Genomic DNA, 14764 nt, shown 5'->3' with positions numbered 1-14764 from the left:
ATGTATTATATGAGAATTCAAGACATTGTAGCATTGTGTTGGGATACCAAAGAAATCTGATTATTATGCTTAAGAGAGACACTTATTTATGTTTTTTTTTAAATTCCCAATATTTCAAAATATTATTCTTCTTTGTCATTTCACAGTTTACATACATACAGAAGTAAATTTAGGGTTTGCTTTTGTTTAGGCATAGCAGGGATATCTCCCAATGAGTAAGAAATGGATGTTAGTGATTTACTAAGTTGTGATGTTCAAAGGGAGTTTGGATAGCAAAAAAGAGTGCCTGGTGGTTACTGTACAAGTACATTCTTTCCACATCCACCTGAAGTGGAAGCTTCATTTTATCTCCTGTGTACTCTAGAGTGGTTGAATTACAAGTCATCTCTCCTATTGGAATGCTGTATAGATTTCATTCTTTGCACAATTAACACCCAGAAGACCAGAAAAGCACAATTCCATATAGACAGGTTTCAAGTGTGGCCTGGTTGCTTCTCCTGTGCACTGATTCTTTTCTGGGTGAGTCAGGTAAAACTTCTGTCACCTGTCAACATCATGGCCCATCCTTCCCCCAGGGGACAGGAAAGCACTGAATGCTTCCTCCCAGGTTGTTTCCCTGAGACAAGGATGCACTGAAGAGGACAAAGGGAGTGAGGACACAGGGCAGGTATGTGGTCTCAGCTAGAGTCCAGCTACGGCTTTTCACACAAATTTGATCTCCCTCATGCCAATGGAGGTAGATTTTGTTGTCCCGATCCTCCGAGGTCAGGTAGTCTTCCTGTGGGTTATGGAGGGGAGAGTTGTAGTCCCTTTTAGTAGGATCCAAGAAGTGGATCTTACTGGGTTGGGGACAGTCATGCAGAAAAGGGGACATCTGGGAGGAACTTTACCAGTCAGCTCTCCTTAGCAGTTGGGTGTGGCTGCATACAGGTAAATGAGTCTGGGTAGAGTGCTAATAACATCCCCATTAGCCTTTTGTTTCTGGCTTTTCAATCCACGCTTCACACTGCAGTCATTAGGCCACCATCCTGTTCAGAAACCATCGATGATCCCTTACTGACTGGAGAACACAATCCCAACTATCCATGCTCTTGTCTTTATTTCCCATCTTTCTCTCTGTGCTCTTGATGCTCTGTTCTCCCTCGGTAATCAGTGTGCCTTGGGCCTGCGCATCTTGCATGAACCCCCTCCGCTGCCTCTCTACCTGACTGACTTCTTGGTCATTCCTTCCTTCCTCTTAAATACTTTCTTCTTCATGCATTCATCAATAAAACTGGGATTGAGCCCCCATGCTGATACCTTCACCTGTGAATAAATTATTTGAATAAATTATTTAACCTCTTTGATTCTCAATCTCTTTCCCTATGGAAGGAACTGTTAAGCTGATAAATTCAAACTCAAATTGTCTTATGTCTTAAAGCTGTAGAAAATCCTCCCCCACCTACCCACTTCTGAAGGGGCTGCTTACCTGTGCTCCTTTATTCTGTGAACTTTCTCGCCTTTATGGTGTTAGTGATTTGGCATGTATCATAACTGCCCTTGAAGTTTGAGGCATTGTTACTTTTGGGCACACCACCTTCTTAACTACACCCTAAGCTTTCTGAAGGCAGCCACCATTACTTATGGTTAATAGGAGAGGTCTTCCGTGGAGCTTGGAAAACTAACATGCCTTTTATAAAAATGACAAAGCACATGGCAAATCTGGATTATAAAATTATGTTAAGAAGGTGAGTTTGAAGTTTGTGTGATTACAGTTAAAAAATCCACTTAAGTTTAGATTTATAGTTAAAACAGAAATTTGGAAGTTGATGGTGATCCATAATGAACAGTGATCCAAAGCTCTCTGGGAAAGGGAACTCTATTAAAATGAAGGACCTCTAATCCAAATCTATGTAGGCAATGAATGATTTTAGTTACCAATATACTAGCCAAGAGGTTGAGATTCCAAAGAAGTTATGCTCCAATTAATGATTTGCTTTTTTTTGTATTTATCAAGTAAGAATTAAATAAAATATACTTTAACAATATTTTCAATTTCCTTAAACATTTAGATTTTGTATTATGTACCCTTTCTCAAGCTTGGGGTATTTAGTTAGCATATCTAATTGGAACTGTGTGTCCAAATACTCAGAATCAGTAGGTTCATGACAAAAGGCAGTGGTATTGGGAGTTATTTATTATGTTCCTGGTTGATGGAGTTTATTTTTTAAGTATATCCCATCATGCCCTAAGGGTATTTATAGACCAAACTTCTTAGCAAGTCTGGCTTTTATGATTTCACTCTGTGTGCTAGGCTTCTACAAGTGGCTATTGAACACCAGCCAGGATGATTCACTTTTTATCATGAGATGGAAAAGTCCTTTTAATATGGTTCTATCTTGAGGTATCTGTTTTCTGCTACTGGTTAAATACCAGTGACATATAAGGTGGTAAGGATGCTTTGAATGCTTTAAGATGAATAGTTCAGGACTTTTAAGATATCTGAAACTCTGGATTGTAATGAAAAAAATTCAAGTGAATCATTTCACAATAAACTGACCCTACTTTTTTTTTCCCTGTTACCTTCCACCTATAACCCTAGATACAGAGATGGACAGGGAAAGAAATTGTGAAAGAGCTAGAGGAAGGCCTAATTAGCCCCACGATTTCTACTATAGTTAGCATTTATCTTCTTTTAAAATAACTGATGGTTTATGTGTGTCTCAGCTGAAACTTAGGAGATAAGAAAAGATAGGATATTTGGAATGTCATCTACAGGGAAGTATTGCTGTCAAACATATTATTGAAGCTGGAAAAAATGAAATTGAAACAAAGAACACCTGCTACTTTAACTCATTAAAAAAAAAAAACCCATAATGTTCTTTACTTGCTGACTGGAAATATTGTATTTTCAGAGAAGCGAAAGTGCTAATCTAAATGGGAGAAAATGTAATGATTCACTATGCAATGATAGGAAATAAAAAATATTTTAAATTGGATATTTTAGTTTGCAGAGGGGAAGGTGCTTTGTATAAAAATGGTTTTGCTCATCAGTTGGTGAGTAGTTCTCTCAAATTGCAGCAAAGAGTAAATCGGCTTGTCACTAAAGATTTTTTTTTATTGACATCTTTAGCTTGTCTTCATGCCAGTAATTAAATTGCTAATTATGTGTTTCTGTTACTGTGGTCATGCTTTTATTACATAATTGCTTCAAGTTTAGCTCAAATCACTAACAATATTTATTTAACCTTTTTGCGCATTAGATAAATTTTAATATATAAAAGCTTTGGAATGAGTTCGTTGACTGTTTTGATTAGCAAAATCAAAGGAATTCTAACCTTCCTTATAGTTACATGGTTGTTGCTTATGTTTTCAATGAGATTACTGATAATTATTAATTTGAGCAATAGCAATCACTGAAAGACCAGTTGAAACAGAAGGGAAAAATACAAAGGAAACCTTTCAAAATCCTTAGTGTCCATTCCAGAAAAATTAAATGATCTTGGTCGAGGTGATTTGAAATATAAAATTAACAATGTGAGTCTTAATATATGTCCATATTTTAAAAATATATTTGATTAAGTTGTGGATAATTCAGTTTCCAAGCTTCCCCCTCCCCTTTGAATGTAGGCATAATTTTTGTCACTGTTTCAATATATTCATGATTTTTTCTCATTTGTTTATTTTATGCAAACCATAAGAGACGTTTTTCTCAGCGAAGATTGCCTCTTTATTTTATTTTGAAATATTTGTATATTTATTTCATTAAATGAGATAATGCTTTTTCTTATTAACATAATTTCCAGTACATTAAACATATTTCTCCACAGACAGAAGAGAGGAATCAAATTAAATGACAGCTAAATCACTTGCAGCAATTTCAACTGTTAAAAGAAATAAGTGTCTCTGTTTTCTTTGTGATCACAAGATGTGCTGTAAAGGGAAATGAAATACTAAAGAAAGAAGGGAAAACATAAAGAAATAATGACTGACTTATTGCAGTAATACCATTGAGAGAAGAAAAATTCACTACAAATAAAAGGAAAATAATATAGTGGGTTTGAAAGTTACCAAAATTCATTTCTTATTGATGAGTTCAGTGAAAGCCTAATACTAAGTAAACTGATGAAAAAAAATCAATGCAATAAACTATGAATGATGAAAGTTGAAATAAATACTTTGCGTATGAAGGACCATTATTCTAAATGTCTTTAATTTTTTAATAATTCATGCCTTTATGTTTATAAAAAAAGGAGGAATTATTGCTTGGTGGACTCAAAATGCATGTAAAAAGCATCTACTAGAATCCCACATTTAGTAATAAGTCCAAATGATATTGGTGACCTTCTGATTTTTAGTATCATGTCCTGACTTTAACATAAGCACATCAGGGGAAGGTGAACTTAACTTTAAAAATGCTGTTTGCAAATAATGCTGGTACATTTATACAGCATACTTACTGTCTGGGGGACAAAGTGATTTTTTTGGACCATATAAAAAGAAAAATTTGGAATATGTATGATACGTATTTGTGTATATAGTATGCTTGTGACTACTCTGGGGGACTTTGAGGGACCGTGATGATACTTCTTGGTAAAATCAACACTGCCACATACATGCACTTGCTTACGTGTGTGTGTTACATTATTTTTTACACTGGTCAGTTTGTTAATATGTTCATATCAGATCATATAGGTTACCTAAGTCTGAATATTTGCAGGTGGACTTATCCACTTATTTTCTCTCTCCACACATCATTAAAAATATATATAGTTTTAAAACTAAAACTAGTTAATTTAATCAACTCAGTCAGCAGTCAGTTCAGTGGGGGTGGGGGAATCATTCCAGCCATTTTTACTGAATTGACTTGACTGAATTAATCTCCTAATACAGTGGATCATGGAGCCCTCTCTTCTCAAACATCATCAATTTCTTCCCCTTTTCCCCAGTCCGTCTGCACCCCAGCCTTCTCTCTCTTTCCCTTTGGCCCTCTCTTAGGTGCTTCTAAACATTTGACTTCCTTACTTCTTTGACCAACACCTAAGAAAGTTTTTCACTAGCCCTTTCTTTCCCTCCTCTGACCCGTCCACCACACACTCTTGTCCCACTGGGAGGAAAAATTCTAAAGTTGAATTTTTTTTGTTTTTGAATTACAGACACTGGAGACTATTGCCTTGATGAAAACATCTGACTGATGCTCTAGAATGGGACGTGGAAGGTAATAATTGAGAATTTTTTTTTTTCCCACTTCTAGAAGACTTTTCTTCCCAAATACTCACAGGTCCCCACTGAGAATAAACTTTCGGACCATCTCTTAGATTGTTTTCTCTACAGTAGGAAAATTTTGTGAGGGTATATGGGAGCTGCAAGGCAAGCAGTTTTCTGGAAAATGGGAAGGACTGGATTTTGGAGTCAATGATAATGTTCAGGAATCCTTTTGTATGCCCACTTTGGAAAGACTTCTCTTATCTTTCATTCAGGATGCAAGGGATAAAGCACAAGTACAGGCCACATGCAAGAGATTTTGAATTATGCATTAAGCTGATAATGCACCACAATGCAAGCTCGAGTCAGTAAATAACTAGACTAGTTGGAGGAGAGTGTTCACCTTGCCAGAACAGGGGGTACCACTCAGGGAGAGAGCCAGAAGAAGGCTAGGGGAAGGGTGAAAGGGGGTTGCAGCCTTTTGGCTTACTCTGATGAAAAAGCAGGAAGAGTAAGTTAATATTGAAACTATTGTCTAGTGCCTATTTGCTTTTAAATTGATTTGGCCGAGGTAACAAGACTATCTCCCCTGCCCCGTCTGTGCAAGTTTGCACTTGTGGTGGAGTTAGCCCTTTCGTGGAACCTTATGTAAAGAAATTCTGTCCAGGAGAAAAATTGCTTTGAATCATTTGATGGGGTCCATAAAGGGACTCTTTTAAAGACAAGATTTTTTTCTTTAATGATGAAATTTGGCAACATTTGTAAGAGGACACCTAAGGTTTTGTTTCACCAGGTACGCTTTTTTAACTAATATGTTGTAGAAAAGCAGGAGAATTTAAGCAAGAGGAAGAAGTAGAAGGATTAAAACAATGCTATAGATTTTCTCCCTACCACCTGATACAGTACTACCCAGTGCTGATGAGAACTGATTCTTTAATGTTTGCATTGCTTCTTCCAATTTAGTAAAAAGCATCAATGTATGTCACCATCTTCCATGAGAAATGAACACACATCTGCGCACACACATATGCACACCCACATACATGATATTAAAAAACATTTAGTTATATCCCTCAAGGAAATGCAAAATGTCTGGGAGTGAGGACCCTAGAAAGTGGACAGCTGAACGTTTGCCTCCTTTTCCTTACCCCCAAAAGAAATTCCATGAGCATTTCATTGCTTTTCTAATTTTAGAATTTCAGCCTCTGGTTGTGAATTCTTTTTGCATAGTCCCTGAAGCAGGGAAGGAAGGCGTTGGCGAGGCCAGTTCTGTATGCACACATGCATGCACACACCAACAGATTAAAAGTGGATCTGGAAAAATACCCTTCTCCTCAGAGAGTCATATCAAGCAGTGTTTAAATTAAATAATTTGCAGAGTGGAGGGAATAAAGCTTTTGTAGCAGTATCTGGAGGTTATCTTCCCTTGGGAAATTCCTGCCATTTAGTACAATCTGGTGCATGCCAATGAGACACATGCCTACATACACACATTAGTAGATAGATTTGATTTCACATCTAAATTGCCTTTATTTCTTTGGGTTACCTGGCATTTTGTGTTCACGTAGAAAAGAAAAAAGAGGCAAACTTCCTGGGAACGGTTGAGGTCATTTAGATCCAAACAAAAACAAGGAAAGGTAGTCAGTGATCAGGCATGAGAGAAGGCTGGCTTCTGGCATGCAGCTGGTTATCCCATAGCCCCTCCAGGGACATGGCTGGGACTGGGAGAATGTGCAAGCTCAGGCCAATGTTTGATTTTGCTCTCAGCCCATTGACTGATGGTGACAGAGAAGCCTTGCTGTGATGAGGTAATGTGAGTAGGTAAACCACATGTAGCTGAAATTGGTTGATTTCTTGCTACTTGTTCTGCACAAGCAACATCTATTTTGCTCGTGATATTAAGGAGAGGTTTTCCATCAACCTCATGTCTCATTGCTATGAACGCCTTCCTCCATAGCCCATGTCTCCGTGATCACCTGTGCCCTGGTAGAGAGAACAGGGCCACAGTTAGGGTAATGAATGAAATGTTAACTAGGAGAGAGGATGGCAGAGGCAGGGGTGGGGAGGGAGGAAGAAGATATCTACCAATGTACAGAGAATTTTAAAAGGTCCTGGTTTTGAAAATTGGCAAGACTCAAGTGAAAACAGTTATTTTCTTAAAGATTGTTTTCATACCCCATAGACTTCCACTTTTATCTCTTACTTTAAAATATTCTTACAGATTATTAGTAGACAGTATAGAAGTTCTGAGTTGGAATAAACTCACAGTGAATCCCACATTTTGGTTAAGTTTTTTAAATGACCTATCTCCAACTACGATTACAGTAAGAAGTACTAGAGTTTAGGACTTAAGCGTATGAATTTTGGGGGGTGTGCAATTCAGCCCATGGCAAATGAACTTCAAAATGTTTGGTAGAATGATAAATTTTTTTACACATTTGTTGCTGATTTGTTTAGACATTTCGTCCCTCAACCTTCATTCTCTGATACATTTTTTAAAATAACTGAACATAATTTATTACAATTATTATAGGGGGTTGAGTTTTATAACCTTAAGATAAAGGTTGGAGAGATAAAAACTTATTTAAGAAAACAAATAAGTCTTATTTTTTAAAAAGGAAATCATCCCAACTTTTGGTACAGTTCTATCATGGGGGTTGAAAGAACAGGTTTGCATCAGCTCCACTATATTCAAACTGACCACAGGCAAATGACTCAGCCACACTGTGCCTGTGACTCCACCTCTGTAGATTGTAGATGATAGAACATGTGGAGGAATAGTTGAGATCATACCTGACAAACTCTTTAAATGGTGCCTGGTTCACGGTAAATGCTCAGTAAATATTATTTATCTAATATCCATAATAAACAGAGATACTCATGGAATGCTACATTGTGTCTTGGTGCCAGACAAATTTAATACTGAATTTCATTTGTTAACAAGCTTATTCCCTGCTTTTGAGGTAGAGTTAGGAGCAGGTTCTTTTTTTTTTTAACAGTGGACCTTGATAGGCTTGTTCTCCCAATGTGAATAAACCACAAGCAGATTTTAATGTCCTCTTCTGCCCCCACCCATAAATCCATGCTCAAAAAGCAGAGGAAAGAGTGTCAGGGGACAGCGAAGAAGAGTGACTGGGCTCTTCTGATAGATGGACTGTGGTCCCCTGGAAACCTAGGTTTTTCTTCTGTGATGACTTTCACCCTGTGCATCATGAATGCACATACTTAAGTTTGTGTCCTGTGGTCTTGCAGAGGTACCACTCACTGGACCCTCCCTTTGTCCACTGGAGATAGAGTTTCAGCCTCCTAGTCTGAGAGGCCCCACCACATCAGGGGTTACTGGACATTCAGGGCTGGCTTGCCAAACCAGGGTTACCCACAAAGCCTGTGAAAATGTGTAAAGAAACAAAGATGAGCACAGTGTTTGATTAGGCAAAGTGTTGTCAGTTCCACTCAGTCTGCTGTATATACAAGTAATCACTGTGCCTCAGCCAACACTTTATTCTTAAGTCACTCAAGGCTCAACTGCATTAGAAATAGGCCAGTGAGCATGGCGCCATGGTGCATGCCTGTAATCTCAGTGGCTCAGGAGGCTGAGGCAGGAGGATGGCGAGTTCAAAGTCAGTGTCAGTAAAAGCAAGGTGCTAAGCAACTCAATGAAACCCTGTCTCTAATAAAATAGAAAATAGGGGTGGGGATGTGGCTCAGTGGTCAAGTGCCCCCGAGTTCAATCTCTGGTACCAAAAAAAAAAAAAAAAAAAAGAAGGAAAAAGAAATAGACTGATGACCAAGAAAACAAAAATGTCATTTTAAAATGCTATTTCCTTATGGAAATTTTAGCCTCATAAAATCCTGTGAAAATGTAAACCGAGATCTTGCCCTTGAATTTTAAAAAAAAGTTGAATTAGCAATACACTTTGAATTGATTATAAAAACAAGGTACTTGAGCTATGTTAAAATAATAGTTCTAACAGCTGATGTTTACTGAACATTTTATCCATGGAACATACCATGGTAAACTATTTGTAATTCTCATATCATTTAATCCCCTCCCTAAGTTTGAGACAGTCACATCATCTCAAGGTTGGGGATGAACAGTGAGTAAAAAGGATTTCCAGGATTAAACCAAGGTATTGCAAATATGACAATAAGAATCACCTAAATCAATTAAAAAGAACTGACATATTTTCATACTGTTTGTTCCAGAGATATTCAAAATCTAAACTTTAAAAACCATAAAATGGTAAAAATACAACATAGGAGACAGCTTACTTTTGCAATAGTCAGTTTTCAAAGACCATTTCAAGGGCATAAAGACTTGCAGGGCAGGTACATACTGTATAGAAAGTTAAAAACAAAGTAGAAAGCTTTCAGAAAATAGTAGGAAATAGATAAACTGCACAACAGAAAAATATAAGTAGGTATGATTGGACAATTAATGACTAATACACATGAAATAAAGCTAAAAATGAAAATTTAAAGTGTCCCATTTTTTACACACTGATTAGTAAACTTTAAATTATGAAAAATAACTAGGCTTTGTGGCATGCACTTGTAGTCCCAACAACTTGGGAGACTGAATTAAGAGGATCCCAATTTCAAAGGCAGCCTCAGCAACTTAACAAGACCTTGAGCAACTTTAAATTTAAAAAAAAAATGGGAAAATGAATAGGGCTGAAGATGTGGCTCCGTGCTTAAGAGCTCCTAGGCTCGATCCCTGGTATTAAAAAAAAAAAATCATGAACAATACTTAGCTTTGATGAGTTGTGTAGAAATGGTCCTTGTTGTACTTTAGTAGGTGAGATTAGAAAATGACACAGACTTTTGGAAGGGCATCTTTTCACTATCTTCTAAAATTTTATATGCATAGATCTTTGATACAGAAATTCCTTTTCTAGACCTCTATTTTACAAAACCATTTGATGTAACTGGAGATAAAGTATAAGGATGTCCATAAAATACTGAATTTTTTTTTGTTTTTATAATAGTAAAAGCAAGAAAAAGGCTAAAATAATTTGATTGTTTATAGTATGAAATACTATGTAGCCATTAAAAATAATAAGAAAAATATCTTTAGATTGATCTAGATATCAAATGGTATTGTGTGAAGTGAAAAAGTAGAACAGAAAATTCATGACCAACTGTGTGCAGTCTAATTTTGAAATGTAAAACATACAAATTAATTAAAAATAAACACATAGAGGAACTAAAAGTATATATCTACATTAAAAAAATCATTAGCTCTGTGAGGGACAGCTATTGATGACATGTAGGTCAAAAGCATATCTTTCATGTTTTTACTGGTATTGATATATAGTGTGTTCGTTTTTAGTCTTAGGTATATATTAAGTTTTTATTTAAAATTTTTATTTGACCCTCCCCCCAAAGTACTAAAAATATTATTGACTTGAGAAATTTTGCACAAACAGATGGATCACAGATGGTGGTTTATAGGTGATAGATTTTCTTTTAGCTTTTTCATATTTTACTTGCCAAGTATTCTATAGTGAGTGCCCATTGCTCCACTCAGATGTATTGAATAAAAATCCCAAGGATTGGGACCCAGGGTTCTGCTTTGTAGAATGTTCCTGAGATAGTCTGGCAGTTAGCTGGCTTTCAGAACTGCAAAGCAACACAACTCTGTAGGGGTTCAGGGCAACATGGACCTTTGCATTTGAATGTGCTTAGAAAAAGTGATTTCAGTTAGACTGTGCTTGAAGGTGATTTTTTGTTTATATTCTTTTAAAAAAAATCTTTATTTTTTTTTAATGTGGTGCTGAGAATTGAACTCAGTGCCTCACACATGCTAGGCAAGTGCTCTACCACTGAGCCACAACCCCAACCCTTGAAGGTGAATTTTAGAGAACCCATTGTTTCCTTTTTGCTGTATGAATACTGATTCAATTTCCTTTTTGGTTTCCAGATTCTCTGTCTACTGTGGCCATGCTATTTCTCTGTAAGTTTTCCACACTTGTGGGATCTCCTCTACCTCATGCTGCTATTTATATTCACTGTGTCTAGTTGGTGCTTTAATCCCAAATTCCATGCATTTAATTGTTTACAGAATAACCAGTGGGGTGGTGCTAGGAAACTCAAAGCTGATTCTCCACCTCTCCTTATTTTCTTTTTGTTAGAAACATGCCACAGAGTTTTTAGGTTATGAGCTCTTAGAAAAAAGGACATGATTGCTTTTCATATATGGGTGACTTCTTTTCCTGTATCTATCAGTGGAAAGGAAGGGCCAGATGTGTGTGTTTTTAAAAAGAACCTTGAATTAATCTGCATAACTTTGAACAATCATGTCTGCTTGCTTCATGTCTTTCTGACACGCCAGTATGCACACCAAATGTTTGTCCACTTAACAATGAAACACTTAGTTTTGCATTTCCAGATCTATTGATATTTGCTTGGAATACAGTGTCCCCTTGTAAGAACTGTGGAATGAAAGTCATTTCTCTTGTCTGCTCAATAGTTACATGTTACCCTGTTTTGTCTTCTGCCCCTTGCATATTTTGTTTTGAGGTCAGACTGGGAGTGAACAGTTATATCCTCTGCTGGCTACTAAATTTATACACTTTGGAGAAAAATATAATATATATATATTTGTGGTTTGTCTGTATCTTGAGGGTCTTCATGACATTCCACATTTTGGAAGTTCAAGCTGGAGTTCCTGACCCTTGGATTGTAACATATGCTCCTGGTTAAGTTTCTCTTGCTTCAAAAGTAACTACAATGAGAATTGTTATAAAGTGAGAAAAAGCTCTTCAATACTTAGGATTCATCTACAACTAGAGCATTTTATTAATTACACATTGTAATCACATGGATAGTCACAAAACCAATCGTGCAAGTCTGTATTTAGAGATTTGTAGACAGAAGACTTAACGTAAACATAGAAATGTTAAACCTACTCAACTGTGACCTGCAAAGAAGATAACAAGAAGGATTCTGTTCTCTGTATGATTTGTGAACAATGCTAAGTAAATATTCATCATTAATATATAATAACTGTTGCTTTTGGCAGTTCACTTTTCATTTAATTTGATAATGTGTCCAGTAAATGAAGTGGTACAGGCTACAGTGTTTTACCAACACAATTGCATATTTTCAATCATTGTTAAATGAAGGCAGCTCAAGGCAAAGCTTTAACCCCCACTAGTTTTGTGTGTGATAAAAAGAGAAGGCGCTATCAATCTTTATTGTCTGTCTCGCTTACTGTAATTGCATTCAATAGTCCACTGATTCTGTTGTCTGTGCTAATGTCAGGAACAGAGGAGAGCCAGATGCTCAGACTTGATCATATGCATCCAGTGGCCACTTTGATAAGTTGGCAGCAAGTCACTGGGTTTGATGATAAATTGTTAACGCTATAGATTATGAACAGCTGAACACTGCAAGTGTACATGGAGGAAACTTCTTACCTTGTTTTAAATCTGGCATCATGATGCTAGCTAAAGGGCATGTCATGTATTATTCAAATGCATCTTGCACTGGAAATGTGCCAATGACTCATTGTATCCCTATGAATACTAAAAGCAGCAACAACAACAAAAACCCACAGTGATTTGAACATGACATTAATGGTCCCAGAATTATGAAAAGCATTTTGAAATACTGTTTAATAGTTTTGATTATCTAATTCAACAAGAAGAAAGCTTCTGAGTTGTATTCACGTTTAATTCACATTAAATCATGCTCTTCCTGGTCATTTCTGTTAAATTAGTCGATAATGAGGATGTTTTCTAAAAACAAACTGGTTTTTCATTAGTTAAAACCCGTGGCTGCTTGTTTGTGAAGGGACATGAATTGGGGCTGGGGGCCAAGCCATGTGCTGAAATTTTTGCCAAGATTTTGTTTCCTATCGTTGCTGCTGCTTCTGAGAGAGATGTGATGTAGGCTATTTGTATGGAGTGTACAATAGGTCTTATTTCTACTGAGCCCTTGTGACAGTTATAGAAGTTCAGAGTTGTGGTTTTTAAGTTATTGAACATCTATCAAAGTTGCTTTAAGAAGCTGAGATAACCATGAACTCTATAGCAATCTTGTTTTAGAGCACGCTGAGCCGTCGACCCCATTTTCAATGGCAAATGCCAAGTGCAATCTGTTGAAGACCATTTCCTTATCACTGGAGAACTTAGTTTTGAAATTTCTGATCATTACATAGTTAGATTTGCCTGAAATGAACCCATATAAGAAATACTGTTGCACTTATGGATTAGGACAAAAGAAGTTTTCTTGCCTAACTGGATTTTGTTGTTGTTGTTGTTGTTGTTGTTTATTAGATAATCAAATTGTGTAATCCATTGTGTATTACTTTTAGCCTGTACTGCTGGGGGGGCTCAAAATAAACCACAGTCACTTCTGTAGCTGAGTTTTCAGCTATGATTGTTTCTTTTCCCATTTCTCCTTTATTTATTTATTTATTTTTTTTCTGATTCCTTGATCTTGCTTTTCTTGACTCTTATTGGTAGGATGGATACATAAGGAACTGGATAGTAGAGAAAGGAACGGAGGAAAACATGAAGTATTAAGGGTGAAGCCCTGAAAGGTTTAGCTGTATCGCCAGGATAAAGACTATAGTCTACAGTTCTAACCTGTGTGAGATTCTTACCAACATTGGGAAAATCATATACATTGCAATGAGGATCATTTCCTCATTTAAAAAAAAAGTGGGTATAATAAAATTTTTGAACTCATAAGATTTTGGTAAGGATTAAATGAATTAATATAAAATAAGCTTTTAATAAAGTTGACAGCTATGAAGGTGCAAACTTTTGACGTGAGCTCTGGAATGTAAAGGTAGCATAACTCATGACCTAAATGTTAGAGTTTACTTCCGAAGGCATCTGAAATTAAACCTAACTCCTAAAATAATCTCACCATGATTTGGTACATCACAACCTAAATCCTACTTTAAGCACACTGATGTCAGAGAATCTTTGTTTCCTATTTGATTATTTGAGGTGAACTCTTTACTTTGCAAAAGGTTTTTAACTTTACAAAGTTCATCATTTTAGCATTCTTTGAGGAAGGGGCTTTTCTGTAAGAATGTATCATTGAAATTTAAATGAATACAAGATTTGCAAGAGTGCATTGTTGGCCTAAAGTAAGATAAGACTCTGCTCATTCAACACATGAAAGAGTTCAGCCCAGATGGGCAGGCCCTCCTTCTGGATTTGTGATATTATTGCTAATCTTTTGCTTATTGTTCCATGCCTGTTTTCGTTAGGCTCCGGGCCTCCTCCTTTCCAGTCAGTCCCTGATCAGTTTCTACCTTAGCGTGCACAAGGCTTGGCTTGGTGTTCCTTGGGCTTGCTCACTTACCCACTTTCCCTCCGTTCCCAAGGTTTTAAATGCCATCTATAGATTGACTGGTGGCTGCCAAACTTCTATCTCCAAAGAGACCCTCTCCTGTAACTTCACATTCCCTTATCCAACTGCCTATTTGACATCTCACCTTAGATGCATAATAAGCATCTGAAACTTAACTTGTTTCTGAACCCCCTTTCCTTCCCCACTTATCCATATTCCAGAGTATTGCCACCACATAAACCTGCTCTCACCAAAAACTTAGTTATCA

Source organism: Sciurus carolinensis, chromosome 13, assembly GCF_902686445.1.
Source record: "Sciurus carolinensis chromosome 13, mSciCar1.2, whole genome shotgun sequence".
NCBI lineage: Eukaryota > Metazoa > Chordata > Mammalia > Rodentia > Sciuridae > Sciurus > Sciurus carolinensis.
Note: the sequence above shows the minus strand (reverse complement) of the source record.